The sequence below is a fragment of the Xenopus tropicalis genome, chromosome 2 (assembly GCF_000004195.4).
Source record: "Xenopus tropicalis strain Nigerian chromosome 2, UCB_Xtro_10.0, whole genome shotgun sequence".
In the NCBI taxonomy this organism is placed as follows: domain Eukaryota; kingdom Metazoa; phylum Chordata; class Amphibia; order Anura; family Pipidae; genus Xenopus; species Xenopus tropicalis.
Genome location: NC_030678.2, coordinates 103,988,552 through 104,006,518, shown reverse-complemented (window position 1 = coordinate 104,006,518; position 17,967 = coordinate 103,988,552). Strand labels below are relative to the sequence as shown.

Here is a 17,967-nt window from a genome sequence, read left to right as displayed (position 1 = left end):
AATTCTTCTAGTTTTTCAATTCCCCGTTACTTAACCCATCTTTTTCTTTTCTGCCTTCCTCTTTAGCTTTCATCCTGTTCTTTTCTCCTTGTCCCCCTGCACAATTTTGCCAGTTTCTGTGAGTTATAGTTGGATGACTAAAGGCTAGACATCCTTGATTTATATTTTTAGTTGAGTTTTCTAAATTTCCTACATAACTTGGGGGCTAACTCAGAACATGAATAAACTATTTCTTTGGAACTAATAAAATACAAATTGACTTTAAATGAAAATTCTGGAATATTTCCCTGAGAATCAGTTAATGTAGCTGTGGCCTAGATATCCTTCATAGGTACCATATTTTCTTTTTAAAAGTACCATGGAATATATCTTTTTTTATGAGGATGATAAGAAAGTGCCTGTTAATGCATTTTAGTGCATGAACAATCCCAATCTGGCAATTCTCCGTTCTCTATGGGCTACTCACATAACGCTGGAGAATATAGGTCCCACACTTTTCACTAATATTGAGTGTGTTTGTACTTATCAGTCTTGTGTGATTAAAGATGACTTTTCCCCTAATAAAACACATATCTGGAATAACTTTCTTAGTAGATTAAGTCATCTAGACTCTTTATTCTGTTTATTGCCCTTCTCTGAACTTTCAAGTTTCAAGTGGCCAGACATGTAATGAATAAATATGATAAAGAGAGATTTATACTGTATAGAGGCTCACATCAGACTGCTACTGTTTTAGCACATACAGTTATGTGAAAAAGTACACCCAATGTAAAAATATATACAGTATTTAACATACATGCACATGTCATATTTTATCTTTATTCAAACACAATATAAAGAGACAATGATAATTTTACTCTCCAATCTTGTATTTGAAAAAACAAACAAACCCAGATATGCAATTTCTTCTGTGGAAAAAGTAAGAACAACATTGGATCTAATACCTGTTGTTGTCCCTTTTAGGAGAAGCAACCTAAAGTAATTTTGAACTTTTCCCACTCCTTCAATGCAAAATTTTTAGCTGTGCAATGTTTGGGTTTCTTGCATACAAAACCTGTTTCAGAGTACCCCACGATGGGATTTAAATCCACCAATTTCTTTTTTTGGAGCCATTCCTTAGTGGATTATTGTCACGTTGCAGGGTCCACTTTTTTTAAACCAAGCCCAACCACGTGTTATAGTTGGTATCATATTTCTTCTGGTATTCTGGGCAACCAACTCTGTCTTTAGCTTGTCTGTCGAAAGCACAGCAAAGGGTTCCTCCTGGTATACCTCAACAAAGTGTTAATGATACATGATATTTTGTTAGACCACGTTTATATAATAATACTTTTGACATAAAGGAAAAATAAATTACATCTTCATTATCAAGTCAAAAACTGCCAATAATTCATTTTCTACTTGTTATTTGGGTTTTTTTGTTATTTCTTGTCAAACAAATGCATCTTAGCTCTGCATCATCTACTCACTCATTTAAAACACATATCCTGTTATACACTTTCAGACCTTTCCATTGCCCACCCATCATATTCTCCCCCCGCACTGACAGAAGCTACTTAATATTTTTCAGAGTAGCTGAAATTCTGTGCTTATTTTAAATAATGTTTCTGTCATCCATTCATCTGTCCAACATAGTTTCTTATCATCATTTTTAATGATGAAGCAGTTACCATTCTCTCTATCCCTTATTCTACAATACCTCTTTTTGATTCGGTACTCTTACATCATATCACCTTGTTTTCAACTTTTGAAACATTCTTATTACTTTGAACTGCATTTTTAGCACAACTTATACCTTCTGGAATGAAATTTGAATCTTAGAAGTTACCCATGAAGCCATTTTCAATTACAACAATGTTATATCTCTTAAAGGAGAAGGAAAGGCTAAGTCACTTGGGGGTGCCAAAATGTAAGTCACCCCCAAGTGACTTTAATCGCTTACCTTGTACCCCAGGCTGGTGCTCCTGTTAGGAGAAAACAGCACCAGCCCGGTGTACCTGCAGCGGATCGCTTCCTCCTTCCTGCTTCGTTTTGCTGGGATGCCACGTTAGTGAAAAGCCGACTTCTCTGTTAAAGTTCAGCTTTTCACTCTACTGCACATGCGCAAGCGAGTGATCGAACAGGAAGGAGGAAGCGCTGCTGTTACCCCGGGCTGGTGCTGTTCTCTCCGAACAGGGGCACCAGCCCAGGGTACAAGGTAGGCGACATTTTGGCACCCCCAAGTGACTTTGCCTTTCCTTCTCCTTTAATACCAAATGATCCTTTTATGCCCCCCGACCATTTTACATTTTAATTCCTAGCTCACACTTCCATTCAGGGCCAATCAGGGCTATACTTCTGACTTAGTTAGCAGAGGCAGGCTGTCCAGGTTCCCTTCTTGCTGCATCTATTGGTCCAGCTAGTCTTCAAGTCATTCTTTAGCCAGGTAAGTTTGTTGGGACGTTGATACTTTAGAGAGGACTTTTACACTTCAATATTTGGAATTAGTACCCTATAACTAGGTCTTCTCTTCCTTGTATTTCCGTGTGTCTATTTAACACATTTGTTCCCTACCATTAAGTACAGCTTTTTGGAATATGCTGGAGCCCTGAAAATATCACACTTTGAATACACTAATGTTTTCAACACTGGTATGGAATGTATACTTATGCTATATGACTTATTAAAGATTAACTATATGGTAAATCAGCATCATCAAAGTAATTATTTGTGAATAGAACACAAGGTTTTGGGGTACAATAGAATACCTCTTTCCCATCACGTTAAATTAACTGTGTAAGGCATCCAACAATATTTCAAAGCTGTGGACGTTATTTCCTTGAGCAGCAATTAAATTACCTTCTCATCACCCTGGGTGATTGAAGGAGATGATTTCTAATGTTGTTTATCGGCTAATTCCAAAGGTGTTCTGCAGTGGGGAATAACCAGCGTATTATGTTAAATGGCTGTTATCACCTCAGTTTTCCTGTATTCTCTCAACAATACACCGCACAAATATAAAATGCATTTGTTCATAAAGCTACTAGCTGCAGTGTGTGATGGTTGGAGGGCACTGTTTAATGATTTCTTTACTGAAAAATAAAGAAATAAACACAGTCTTTATTCAACATATACTGTATATCCTTTGTAAATATGCACCGAATCCAGGATTTGGCCTCTTTCGGCAGAATTCGGATCCTTTACAAAGAATTTGGGGGTTCAGCAGAATCCAAAATAGTGGATTGGTCCATCCCTAATTTACTGTTACACTAATATTTATTAATTTGCACTGTCTCCCTTCATTGCAGCTGTTTGGATCTGCATATACATTATAGGGCATATTTGTTATGCTGTATAAAATGAATTTGCCGGTAAAAAGCTGTGTAAAATAAACTGAAAAGATCGACGTTCGAACGTCAGATTTTATTCCGTTATTTCTTGTAAGTTTTGGCGGGAGAAAAAAACGCGTAAACCAATTACGCTGATTTTACTCTGGTTTGTACACAACAAATCCTGGCCATGTGTGATGAATTGTTTCTCCGTTTTTTACACAGCATAATAAATATGTCCCTTTATGTACTGACTTTTTTTTTCTTAAAGGCAAAGTAAACTTTTGAATTAATTCTCTAAGGCAAGTGTAAGCTACCAATAGCTTTATATATGTTGTTTACCTATAAACAAATATTTGCCAAGAAGTTCTTTAGAAACCACCATCAACAGACTGTAGGCCTTTTACATTTTGTGATTATTTGATGTTTTTCAGTCCCTTTTACTATAGGAACTTACAATTCTGTGGCAGGTTATGAAAGATGAGCTAATCTAATTTAAGATTGTTTTTTGTCTCTGCGGTCCTATCAGCAGCTACTACATGCTCACTGATGACCCCAACCAGAGATCTAAAACCCCCATTTCATAAAGGAAATAGTAATTACTATGAAAGTCCCTTAAGGATATTCATTCGATATTTAAAAGTAAAGCCTTTGTCTGCTATCATGTTTATCCACATTGCAGTGTACATTGCAAACAAATTCAAAAGCTACATTGTAAAATCCTGAAAGGCTTAGGGTGGAAAAAGACAGCACTTCAGCTAAAACCTTTACAAAATGGACTACAAATTGATCCAAAAATAGGGAAATTAAACCCACAGCTTGTTAGCTACCTCACAGGTCACCTTAGCACTTTTTTTCATTACAAAACAGCAAGACTTCTGCTCTTTTCCTTTATTCTCAGAAGATATTCTTTTTTTGTACCAGTAATGCCTTATGGAAAGAAACATCATTAAATCTTTCTGTAATAATTTACATTGTGATCACAATACATCTAGGGCTACTCACACATCAGTAAAATAACCACCATGTATGTAATTACTTTGATTTCTTATCTTCTTTATCTTCCTTAAAGGGCAAGAAAATTCTAAATAATATGGGGGAGCTATCTTGTAGCTCACCCCCATGTGATCCAAGACACTGATTTTTTTCATACAGTCTGATTGTCTGTTTTTTGAAAAATACCTTTGTCCTGTTGGCACCATACCAGCAGGTCAGGTGCTGAGAGAAGTAGTTGTCCTGGACAGCGTGTAATTCTAAGGTGGTAGCACATGCATGCTTCAGGAGGACACCCAGTTCTTTCAACACCTGATAGAGCAGGCAAGAGAACACTACAGGACAAAAGCATTTTTCAAAGAACAGGAGAACAGACTTTAGGAACAAATTCAGTAACTTGGATGACATGGAGATGAGCTACAACATAACCAATACCATTTACATTTTCCTTATTCTTTATTTCTTCTTCATCAGAATTTCCTGAAAGTCATACATTTCTTTCTATGATTACTTTGTTTGTGCAGGACTTTTATATTTATCCAAATTGAACTTTTAATGCCATTGATTTCCCTACTCTGACACAGGTGTGAAGCATTTTTTCATTGGCAGTCTAATTTGTAAAGATAAACAACTGATCACTGTGGTATTCTGCTTACAATGTGGACCCAGTGTAAATACCTGTGTGTTTTACCTATAACAACTCTCTCTGACCTAGTGTTCAACCAATGTATAAGCCCTTTCTCCTAGTACATGTGCCATATTTATCATATTAATGACCATTCCCTGCTACATTTTATTACCTGCCTGCTCATAGATGATAATATGATTTGTGATCCTGCATAAAACCATGAATACTCTCTATAATAAATGTATTCTTATAATGTAATTATAAATAGAATCTTAGAGTCACTTATGGTAGTTTCAGACTAAAAGCTTTTTGGCCCTGGTAATGCCATCTTTTTGTATTTTTGCATGATACAATCGTTTTGGACACATAGATTTCTGGCACGAGCAATGCAAAGGTATCTTATACTATTATAACTAAAATATCACTAGCAAACATAATATCCTTTGCTCTCTTTGATGGAATTAATCAGGCCCCCTGCTTCTTGGCTTTTTAAGGAAGGATAATGTCCACCACACAAGTGGTAGGCCAATTTGGGATGATCAAAACGTCTGACCCTAGGACAAGGATCATCTCACCTGATCTATGAATACAAATAGGTTGTAGATTGCACTCTCAGCCCTTTGCAGTACTTGACCAAAAAGTTGTTCCAGCCTGCCTGATTAATATTTAATTTTTAAATAGACTGCTGAATATTGCAAACAACTGTGATCAAAAAAACACTGGAGTAGTACGGAATGCTGCTTCTTGTTGAGGAATCAACGTTAGTATCTTAAGATCTACAGCTAATGCCGAAAAACATTCCCCAAATGAGTGACTGTGCCAAAAGTAAAGTTAAAAAAACAGTTTTTATTTAATCCATGTGTTTTTGTATGCATTTTGTAGGACTTAGAATCCTTAACCTGGCCTTCATACACTGTGTGCTCAATTGAAAAAAGGCAGGGGGCCCTATCTCAATCATCACTTCAAATTTACAGTTTATACTTTTTGTTATCTGTGCCCTTGGAAGGGTGGACAGATTTGCAGTTCTAATAAAGAGAAATGTATGCTGATTTTAATTTTTTATGTTATTTCTGTCTATACTTTTATAGCATTACAATTTCAATATATCATTTTGTATACCACTACAGAATTGTTCTTCATTAACTACAAACATTCTCTTGACTGAGTAACAAACAAGTGTTTGAACATTTCTTATACTTTGTCACTTCCCACTCATTGTTGGTTTGATACGACTGCACTTTCCTCCCACACCACCCTCAGCCTCTGATTTTGGATATAGACTTTTCAGAGCATAGTACAGACATATTTAATTTGCCTAATTAGTCTTTGTCAGATGGTTGTTTCAAGTAAACAAATTAATGTTTTCTTCCTGAATAAAGATTAAGTATTAAATGTACCATTTCATTTAATTCCATGGGTAGTCCTTAATAAAGCGACCCAGTGGGTGTCACTGTGCAGTAAATTATTTAGAAGAAAACACCACTTAAAATCAATATTTAGCAATGGTAATTGAAACAGGAAATTATATATATATATAAATATAATCACTATAGGTGGGTCCATAATACAAATAGTAATTTCTGCAGAAGTATTTTCCTAGATAATGCAAACAATTAGTTTAGGTTATTTAGAGAAGTTAACTATAATCATAAAAAATGTTTAATAATGATGATATTAATTCTTGGAATTATGTGATTTTCAAAAGTCTGCTGTTTCCTACCACAAATTCTTTTAATCTGTAAGCTACTGTAGGACATAATGATAATTAAATTTGCAACAGTGTAACCTACCAGTTACCAATAAATGTATTTTGGTTTTAAACAAGTCACCAGTAAATGTTACACATTTCATTTTTTTCTTATTTTCTGTCCATGGAATGAAATTAATTTAGGGCCCCCTTTTTAAAAGGTAAAGTTTATTGTACACAACTTGTACATTTATGCACCAGTGTAGAATAATTTATAGAACAGTCGTAGCGTTGTGAGCTGAGCAAAGTAGGGTTTGTGCCCAAGGCAATACTACTTGGCCCAGTGCCGTCTGCTCACTCACCACTGGACAGCATGGTAACTAAGAGGTTAGAATTCATCTTTCCTCTTTGTGGTGGAATGTGGTGGAATGTTCTGGTTGTGTATAGATATTGAGGTGGAATAACTAGCTGATAGACGGGAGAAGCCTGCAATACTGGTGTTCAAAAAAGCCTTTTTGGGTTCCCAGGGAACGTTCCGAGATCTTACCTCACTCTGGACTGATGTGAAAGTAAGCAGTGCTAGAAAAAGCAAAGGAGCCTATGCCAGAGGCTAGTTCAGTGGGCAGGGCAGGCAGCAGAAGCATAATTCGAACATGAAGTGGTCAGTCCAAGGCCTATACAAAAACAAGTGTAGGCAGGACCCTCCAATAAACATGCAGAACTCAAACCAGCAAACAGAAAGGAACACAAGGTTGTGCAGGAAACAGATGGGCAGAAGTGTAGATCCACAACATCTCTTTAAAGATACTGTGATGTCAAGGAAGCAGGTTGACAGACCTGATTTCTATGTTTTTGGCCACACACAGGAGTTGTCCCTAACACAAGCAGGTTCTACTAAGTAGGGATGGAAATCAACATGATAATAGGCCTGCTTTTCAGTACCCCACTTTGGAAACATCCTCCTGGGGTGCCCAGGGCTTGAGAAGAAAATTACAATGAATCTACTTCACAATTTAGGAAACCATTATCTTCAGGACCAAAACATCTACAACCAACAGGGTGTTGAATCTTGTCTGTAGAACATGGAGAAGTTTTTAAACCCTAATTTCATAATCCCCAATGACCAGAGAAAAAGCATTAGAAACACTGACTAAAGAGAAAACCTCAGGTTAACCTTTATCGAAGCAGGAGGAGGAGCTGCAAAAAGAAACTCAAAAGAAAGGATTTTTCAAAATCATTACAAAGCTTACATTTTACCACATTATATGCCCCGCATTTTGTAATGTACCAACATAAAACATTTTAAATATGAACTCCAACATGCACTAAACTATGTGGCACAGAGAGGCACCCAAATGGATATATAGCAGACAAAATTTCCATAGGTAAAAACAAGTTACAAAGAACAATATGGAATTCAATAAAATCACTAAAATCCAATAAACTAAAATAGAAAAAAAAATCATTTCTTCACAATTAACCACTAAGATGCTCATGCATGCTCTTATCCTATTGCTACTAGACTACTGCACTACTACTACTACTTGCTACTAACTCGCCTCCCTAACTTAGGCCTCTTTCCACTACAGCCTCTATTTCATACTGCTGCAATAATTTTCCTCCTCTTATCCATGGTAGTATGCCCTCCACTGCTGAAATTCTTATCATGGCTTCCCATAAAACAAAGAATGATTTATACACTCCTTCTCATAACCTTTAAATACCTTAATTCCTTTGCACCTCACTACATCTCTACTGTTGTGTATCCATACGTTCCTGGCTGAATGCTCCTGTAAGGGCAACGGCTTGGTTGCACCACCACAACTACTGCTGTTTCCTGCCTTAAACCTTTCTACCTTGCTGGTCCTTACATTTGAAATGCTATCCCTGAATTCCGCCAGAGAGAATTTTCTTTTGAACTCTTCAAAACTAAACACAGACTACCTCTTTGAGCACTCACATAACACCTGACCCAGTTGTGGGACTTATAGGGGCACATTTACTAATCCACGAATCCGAATGGGAAAAATTCGGACTGGAAACGAACATTTTGCAACTTTTTCATATTTTTGCGATTTTTTCGTCATCGTTACGACTTTTTCAGAAATTGTCACGACTTTTTCGTAGCCGTTACGACTTGCGCAAATATTCGCTACTTTTTCGTAGCCGTTATGATTTGCTCGTATATTGGCGCGACTTTTTCGTATTGAGCGCTCGTAAACGGCGGGCAAAACTTTCAGACTTTGCATGATTTTGGAAGCCTCCCAAAGGACTCAATGGCACTCTGCAGCTCCAACCTGGCCCAAGGAAAGTCACACGAAAAAGTCACGACAATTCGCGCAAGTCGTAACGCTACGAAAAAGTCGTGACAATTTACGAAAAAGTTGTAACGGCTACGAAAAATTTGCGACAATTTACAAAAAAATACCGATCATCATGAAAAAAATGCATTCGGACGCTTTTCGGACGTTCGTGGATTAGTAAATGTGCCCCATAGTGTTCTATTGAGTAAGTAGCGCTATATAAATACAAATATATGTAAATACATATAAAGGCTGCTGATCAAGTTAAGAACAACTATTGGCACCCTTTCTATGCTCCTGCATGAGTAAATATAGTATTTATAAAACTACAATGAACCATTTCAGAAATCAGCAGGCATAATCCATTGTTATGATATTTATGAGGGTAAATATGTTTATTAAGTGTAGAAAAGTTTGGCATTATTGTACACCATGTAAGAGTGAGTGTAATATATGAAAGTCAATTGGGCTAAGAAGGAATACTTAAGAAAATGTGGTGTGAACTAGTTTATTTACTCTGAAAAATTAAAATCATAATCTTACTTCACCCTAAATTAAAGCTAATGGTAAGGTTTAGTCAAAGAAAAAATTCTCTAGCATTGTGCAGTGTGACGATGCGTAATGCATGCTAACTCCATTCTAGGGTTCTTGTGGTACAGGCATTATATTGTAATAGTAATGTTCACTGAAGCAAAAACTGTTGTGAGTGATTTCTACCTGAGGAGCAGATTGCAAACAGCAAAAAACGGGTGCAATACTGCATGTGTTTTGTACTTTGTTTTCTACCCTTCCAGTAGCACAATAGTCTTCATTCAAAAAGGAAATGTTGTGGTGAGTTTTCTAACTAATTCTGGGTTTGGACGGAAAAAGCTTGTCTATTTCTGAAATTTTCTCCAAATGGGCTTTTGTTACAAATAACAGAAAATCCCAAGCTTCTTCCATTTGAAACTCAGCGTAAGTTAGTAAACTCATGCAGGGTTTCTTTTATGATTGCTGGCACCTGAAGGCTTGAGCAATCATAAATCAGGCCCTTATTAATTTTTTTACCATTTACCTTATCATCTTCCTTTTTTCATCTGCAAGTATATTTAAGCACACCTTAATATAAACTATAAAGTAATTCTTTGTAATATGTTATGTAAAGGTTATGCTTGTTTTTTTTTAAAAAAAAAATTGTTGTTCTTTTCTGTAGAATTTGTCTGGATGCTCAGGCAAGACCGGGAGAAGTTTTTGAATGTTCCCTTGTTAAGATAATGTCATCGGATCTTCAGTGTCATCACAAGTACAAGACATATATGCAGACGTAATATCGGAGGTGGCATCTGCGAACTACAGTAAATCTCGTCATCTCATGAACCTGCGGTGTTCAATAATTCACAGCTTTTTCTTTATGAGAAAAGCAAGTGCAAAAGTCATTTATTGTTTTTATTGTTGCTTGTGTTTCATTTTTTGCCCTTTCCTTTTTATTCAGACATTTGGGGTTTCAGGATCTACAGCTTGGGGTTTCCATTTTTGCTCAAATTCACATGTCTGACATTAACCATAGTATACATCTTTATTAGTGGCTAAGTTTTTGTTAAACTTTTTTTTTTTAAACATAGTTACTAATGCTTGTTGCAAAACGTTGAGATTTGTATAGATTTTAACAGAATTTGCAAGCATTGGTACTCATTATGTTCCAAAAAAAAGTTAAAAAAAAAACCACAAGTTTAAAAAAACTAGTGTCATGTAGGGGTGTCTGGTACTAAAGTCAAGTTTTAATTTCAAGATGTACATAATGTAAAGGAGCAGCTGACTAAAGTGAATAGAATTATTTTTTTTTCTGTTTTGTTTTTGTGATGTCTCTCTATTTTCGGCAATAACTTAAGGACAAGAATTTTTTTGAGTCCTTGGTTTTCTATAAGTGCTTTTTTCTTGTTGAAGGAGGTGATATTATAATGTTTTATGAAGGTAATTCTTAAAACAAAATGCTGTAAATATTCTTCCATTAACAACATGTAAACTCTTATGAAAGAGATTTAAAATACCTTTTTTTAAAAGGGCAAAATCCTGCAGCATCTCTGGACAGAACAGGGGATAGAAAGTAGCGTTTTACACCCTGAAGGAGTTGCCAAGGTGTGCCCTGTTAGCTAGATTAACACTGTTAAGCTTGTTGTGTAGATGTTTTAGACCTGATAACTGTACTAGCGTCATACCAGCATATTACCTATTTAAACTATGTGCACAGCTTAAAAAAGTTTAGTTTTTCTTTTTGAGGAAAAGGAAAAACATTTCACCCGGATTCTAAATGAAGCTACATTTTTGATATTTAAAAATTGAAGCACACCATTTTGTGTTTCTTTCCTATTTTGAATTAGAATATGTAACTGTCCGGTCATTTCAGCTGCTGTCTAGATCCTTATTTCTCTTCTACAGCTCCATTTCTAAATGTTGCCTCCAGTAACCGATTCACGCCATCTAAGGCAGGCATCGTTCAATCTGTTTCACTTCATGACCTCTGTTTTCTCTATTGACAAATTAGGAATGCAAACCGTTTGTTTTGATACCTCAGTGCTCCAAGTATCACAACAGAGGAGAGGAAAGATTAATTTATTGTAGAAATAATAACAAAGGTATACAACATCATTGCACTGTGACTGGTAGGGAAAACTGACGACTTCCGATTTGCACAAGTTTATTTGGCTGTTTTATATTTCATCCTCTTTTAGGAGGCATATGAAGGATATGTTAATTTAATGTTTTTAATATCAGTTAATAGGCCTATAACAGAGACATAGAAGTACAACTTGGCATGTTTGGCATTAAAAGCATACTGTTGTGTGGATATTATTTTACTATATGCCAAGTTTTTTTTTTCTTTTTCTTTGTAACTGTTACATGTATAAAATTGGTACTTTTTTTGTACAGTAAGTACAAGACACTGAATGCTACATTTCTGAAACAAAAGCTGCTGCACTCCTATTTTTATAAATGTTACTAACAGGTAGCGATAACATAGAAGATAATAGAATCAATATTGCAAATGAGCAACGGGTGGAGAAAAAAAAATGCTCTCTTAAAAGGAACTTTTTTTTATCTTATTATTTTCCACAATTGTAAATGAAACTCTGGAAACAAATTTCCATTTTGTTTCTCTAAAAAAACAAAAAAAAAGCAAAATGCTAGTATTTTTTTTTTAATATGGAAATTTAATCATGTATAAATGTAAACCAAACAGTTCTATTTAAAAAAAAAAAAAAGAAAAAATGAAAAAAAAAAGGTAAAAAAAGAAAACTTTTTCCCCGGGGTTTAATTTAAGTCCGGGGATTTTTTTTAACAAAAAAAATAAGATAAATATTTTGTCATTGTTGATGATGTACTGTACTTCCATATATATGTATATGTGTATATATACTGTATATATACATACATACATACACACACATCACATTTTTTTCATTCCCAGTCACCTCATAGAATATTCTTTCTTCCTCCTCAATATATCTTAGCAGTGTGTATAGTGGCAATTGTGTAAGCGTGCTGTCCTGATGCTAATGTACTGAATTCATTTCCTTCTCTTATAGTAATTATTGGTAGATGTATTGTAATTAACATTAAAGAAAAAATAGGTGTAGTTCTTCAGATTTAGGACCAGTAAGGATAGAACTTTCTCTAAGTTAAGAAATAATTTTCAGAGCAGTTTTTTTTTGTTTTTTTTAAGATTTTTTTGTTGATCTGATGTGGTTTCAACTAACCAAAGGTCTCATAACGCTACAATGCTGGCAAACTCTAATAGGCATTTTGTAGATCTCCCTACCCTCCCTTGATTTTGAAAGGGGAATGCCATACTACCTTAAATGCTAATGCTATATATGCAAAACTGGATTTTTTTAATTTATTTTTTAAAAAGAGGGAGGCATGGTATATAAAATGATTTTACTAAGAGAAAACAAATATTTTTTTAAGAATGCTCAAAAGAAATCAATAATCTGTGTGACTATGTTTTAGATGTTTATATAACTTTTAAAGAGTCCCATTGGCCCATATGAAATACTGTGGAACCGTTTATGTTTTTCAATGTGGCTACCTAGACCAAGGTTTGCTCTAGTCCCCATTCATGTAGTACTTCCATGGTTTTGTAAATGACCATAGCACAAAGCTTTAGAGGTTTCTTTATTTTATTCAAGGTTGAACGGGTCGTGTCTCATTAACCATTATTTTTCTGTAGCTGAAATGATATTATAAAAAATAAACACCATTACTTAAATGATAATTGATGAATAATTTAAATACATCCCAACAGAAGGCTAGGTTTCTGATATATCAGATATTTTAGATGAAACTAATTAGCAGGTTACTTTCTGTTCACACCTTTCACCTTTACGATATTTACACCACTGTCACTGGTCAGTGTGACAATCAGCATATACAGTCTAGGTCTGGCTTTACAACAGGACAATAATGTTTTTTAGATATTTAAAACACACACTCATATATATACTTTTATAAAACATTCTTTTATTGGTGTAAATGTATAAATCATTTATGGAAAATTGGCCCACACTTTTATCATTTTTTTTATTCTGAAATTCTTACTTATTGGCTATAGGTCATTGCTGAAGATTGTCCAAACTGATCAGGCAGAGATAGATGGCATCTTTACAGGCAGTCTTTTACCTGTGATGCCCCAAGGGCTCACCTGCCAGCACAGCTGTAGCACCATAATTCATGCACTTAGCTCTTTGTAACCAGCTCCTCACCAGATCAAGCCAAATCAGGTGGAGCTAAGGTTGAATGGATTCTTTCCTGTGTGGGGCCTACTTTACATCCACACATCTACAGTATGTTTTAAATGATATATCTCTCAAAAATATATGTGTAAAGTCATACTTTTGAAGAGGATCAGAAAATGCCTTTACACAAAACACAAAATGGAGTAATACATTATTTTTGAAGGCTTAAAATATGCTTTCTTCCAAAAATATAAGAATACAAAACACTGCTAAAATGAACACATTGGCAGATACATTTTATACAACACAGCTAGTGGCCAACAAATAGAAAACAGTAGACACAATGCTTAATATACACATTTGACTTGTTTACTTACTCTTGTTAAGGACCTTCTACATAGAATAATGTGCAGGGAAATTTCTCTCATGGCCAGTGGATAGGATAAAATAATGGCCTCCAATTAGAAAATGGAGGATCAGTTTCATGCTTTTGTGTGGGTTTGCATATATAATGTAAAGATTTGTTTTATATTATCAAATTTGTCCCAGATATCAAGAAAATACTAACTTTGAAAAAACTGAATGCTGAAAAATATTTTGCAGATTTAATCATTCAATATATAAATATAGTGCATTATAATGCCTGAGGGGCAGCTGGGCAATGCTGCAGTTATTGTCACTAAACTATTCAGTAAGTAAAAAACTTTTTCCAAGCTTCTGACATCACAGCATCACCTTGGAGTTGATCTTATATTTAACATATTGATCCATTATGCTTAATAATTGCACAAGATAGATATTAAATACCCTGAGACAGTGGTGGGACAGTTTAAAACTAAGACAATAAAACATGCATAGCCATCTGCTGTATGCTGAACCGTGCCTTTGAATTAGCAGATGGGTTAAACTATTGAAAATACTAGGAATAAAATTGTCTTTAAATAGCACCTTAACTTGCTACTGAGGCATTGTGCTTCTTATAGCAAAATATCTTATTCAAGCCTGCTTAATTATCTTTGGAAAATAGTAATGGTTTTCTACCGCTGGAGTGAAACTGAGACACACCAATGTAGGCCTTTACTACTAAGAGACCTCTCTGTCCCATGAAAGGGCATACTCCTATAAATTTATAGTAACCAAACTTTTTATGTGAAAAACGGTTAGCATAGGTTATTCAAAATCATGAGTACTTCAACATGGACACATTGGCTCCTTGAGAAACACCTTTACAGCCATACTTGTTAATGTAAAATGTAGAGAATTTTGAAGCAACTTGAGTAAAATATGGCACAAGGCTGGTAAACTTCCTTATAGAGCTACATAGCAAGTACAATTGCAAAAGACTTTGATTTCTTTTGCAAATTTACTACTAGTTCCACAGACCTGTGCCAAAAACGTCATTGCACTACTGCAAGTCCACTGTAATCTATTATATTTGATTATGCACTTAAGGAAATAGTACATTCAGAGCATTAACACTGAAAACTTATGTCAAATGGTAAGTTAAACTGATTGTACAAACACAACTGTAAAATTTCCTTCAATATACACATTAAATATGTCCCCCTCCCCGTTTAATCAAAACAAAATTGGAGAGCTAAAATGAGCACGATCCCCTTGGTTAAAATGAAGCCTGGCCTGTGTTTTTAGTTTTCCTAGGTTCCATGATTGTTCACATTATGTTGAACTTGTAGCTTGGACTTTAAGGTAGCATGGCTCTGTTAATGTCTTTTTCTTTGTACAGCCGTTTACAGCTGATGAATGAGGCACATTGTAATAGCTTAGTTCATTCATTAGGTAATTCTTGGCAAAGATGACCTGAAAGGTGTACTAACTTCTTTAAAAAAAAAAAAAAGTTTCTTCCCCCATTATCATTATTTGTTTTCGCTATGAAAATGCCATTTTTTTTATCCTTAATGTGTGAATGAGGGCTAGGGACATAGCCACAAAAACAGATGTTTTCAATGTTTGCTGTACACAAATGCAACAAGAACAAGACTAAAGCAATATAGTGTATATCATTGGTAATGAAAGTCATCCGTGGTTTATGTGTGATGTAGTACAATTGTTTACAATAACACTAACACTAACTTGTATTTAACTTGAAAAACAAATGTTTTCGAAAAAAAAATTGTGTGGTGTTCCTTTTAAGAGGAATGTATTGTGTATGTAAACTACTCAATCTGGTTTTCTACAGAACATGACGGATCTGCTCTATCATCTAGGGAAGGAAGTTCTATCAACATCCACTGGTAGTTTCATACAGACATGCTTTAAACATTGTACAAACATTCATTAAGTGTTCAGAATTTGACCATATACACCTGTTAACACTACAAGAGTTCTGTATGTTAAGCAATACTTCAATATACTGTAAAAAGATTTACCAAAAAGTTAAAGGAAGGTAAAGTCAATGTTGGAAAATAAAGAATTTCAAGAAACCATTACCTGAGTGAGTTGCCCACCTTAAATCACTGAACAATCAGAATGTACTGTTATTGAGAATAGTTAATTTTCTTAATTTATTTTGAAGTGTTTTCTTTGATTCTTTTTTTCTGGGGGGGGGGTTCGATCTAACAGGGTAGATAGAAGAAAAATGTCACCAATGCTTATTGTATACTGCACATAGCACCCAGTGCAAGATCTGTGTGCCTCTTTTGGAACTGGCGTGGGCTTGCAAATCTAGAATTGCTGTCTTCTATGAGTTCTAGAGTCTGAGCTTTTCATGAAAATGAACTAAGCATTGATGGTGGTTCTCTGTATCTGTTCACTAATGAACCTTAATGGCACTGTGGCAGACCTAGCCCTTACTTTTATACTTTAGTATGAACTGATGAGAACTTTGGTAGTGACTATTTTTTTTATATATATACATATGTATGTATCTATATATAAATATATATCTCTCTCTTTCTCTCAAGCATTGCATCTTTCAGGTCTTTGTGTATGGCTTTTCGAAGCCTTGTTGTAAAATACTACGTGGATGGGGGTCTCTCACATCATAGATGTGGAAAGTATAATTTTATATTTGTATTTTCAAATAAATACGTTTGTGAAAGGTTTCCATCCTCTACTGTGGTCCAGAAATCAATGTGTTTGTCTGAAAAGAAAAAAAAAGAATAAATAAAATAAGCTGTTTTGAACACCCGTTTTTGCATTCTCGTTTGTCCATTTGTCCTTGTCCAGTTTGTTGTAGCAGGTTTCGATATACAGGTATGGGATCCGTTTTTCATAATCCAGAAAGCTCCAAAGTCTGGGAAAGGCATCTCCCATAGAATACATTTTAATCTCAAATTTAAATTATGGTACAAAAACACAGATGTCTGATATTTTTTAAGTTCAAAAAACCCAAAAACCTGAATGTAAAACTTTGCCTTTTAAAAGCTTGCAATAGGAGTTGTCCTGGGCAAAGTCAAGCCATATTTTCAGTTTGAGATTCTAGTTTACCACATCGAATCGCATGAGTTTACTACATTAATATGCAAGCATTCGATATGCGAGTTTATTCGATTTAGAAAAACAAACTTGAACGTACAAACTCAAAAACTGATATATAATCCCATTAAAGTATGGGGATCCAAACTACTGAAAGACCCCTTATCTGGAAAACACCAGATCCTAAGCATTCTGGATAATAGATCCCATACCAGATTACAGAGTTACAGCACAGAAATCCTTGGGAGGCATTTACTGATGTTGCTGACCTTGTATGTCCAATAAAAATACAGTGGTGTGAAAAACTATTTGCCCCCTTCCTGATTTCTTATTCTTTTGCATGTTTGTCACACTTAAATGTTTCTGCTCATCAAAAACCGTTAACTATTAGTCAAAGATAACATAATTGAACACAAAATGCAGTTTTTAAATGAAGGTTTACGTTATTAAGGGAGAAAAAAAACTCCAAATCTACATGGCCCTGTGTGAAAAAGTGATTGCCCCCCTTGTTAAAAAATAACTTAACTGTGGTTTATCAATTTCAATTTTCAATTTCAATATCAATTTCTGTAGTCACCCCCAGGCCTGATTACTGCCACACCTGTTTCAATCAAGAAATCACTTAAATAGGAGCTACCTGACACAGAGAAGTAGACCAAAAGCACCTCAAAAGCTAGACATCATGCCAAGATCCAAAGAAATTGAGGAACAAATGAGAACAAAAGTAATTGAGATCTATCAGTCTGGTAAAGGTTATAAAGCCATTTCTAAAGCTTTGGGACTCCAGCGAACCACAGTGAGAGCCATTATCCACAAATGGCAAAAACATGGAACAGTGGTGACCCTTCCCAGGAGTGGCCGGCCGACCAAAATTACCCCAAGAGCGCAGAGACAACTCATC

General features: G+C 35.1%; 1 protein-coding gene across 9 annotated transcripts in view; it reads left to right on the top strand.

The window, feature by feature from the left end:
- The window catches only part of msi2 (musashi RNA binding protein 2), a 433,137-nt gene extending 416,363 nt beyond the window's left edge, over positions 1–16,774 (top strand). For all 9 annotated transcript variants that reach the window (XM_004911719.4, XM_004911720.4, XM_004911722.4 and 6 more), the window contains one exon: positions 10,112–16,774. The gene's annotated coding sequence lies outside the window, so the exon portion shown is untranslated. The remainder of the gene's footprint in view (positions 1–10,111) is intronic.
- The last annotated feature ends 1,193 nt before the right edge of the window (positions 16,775–17,967 follow it).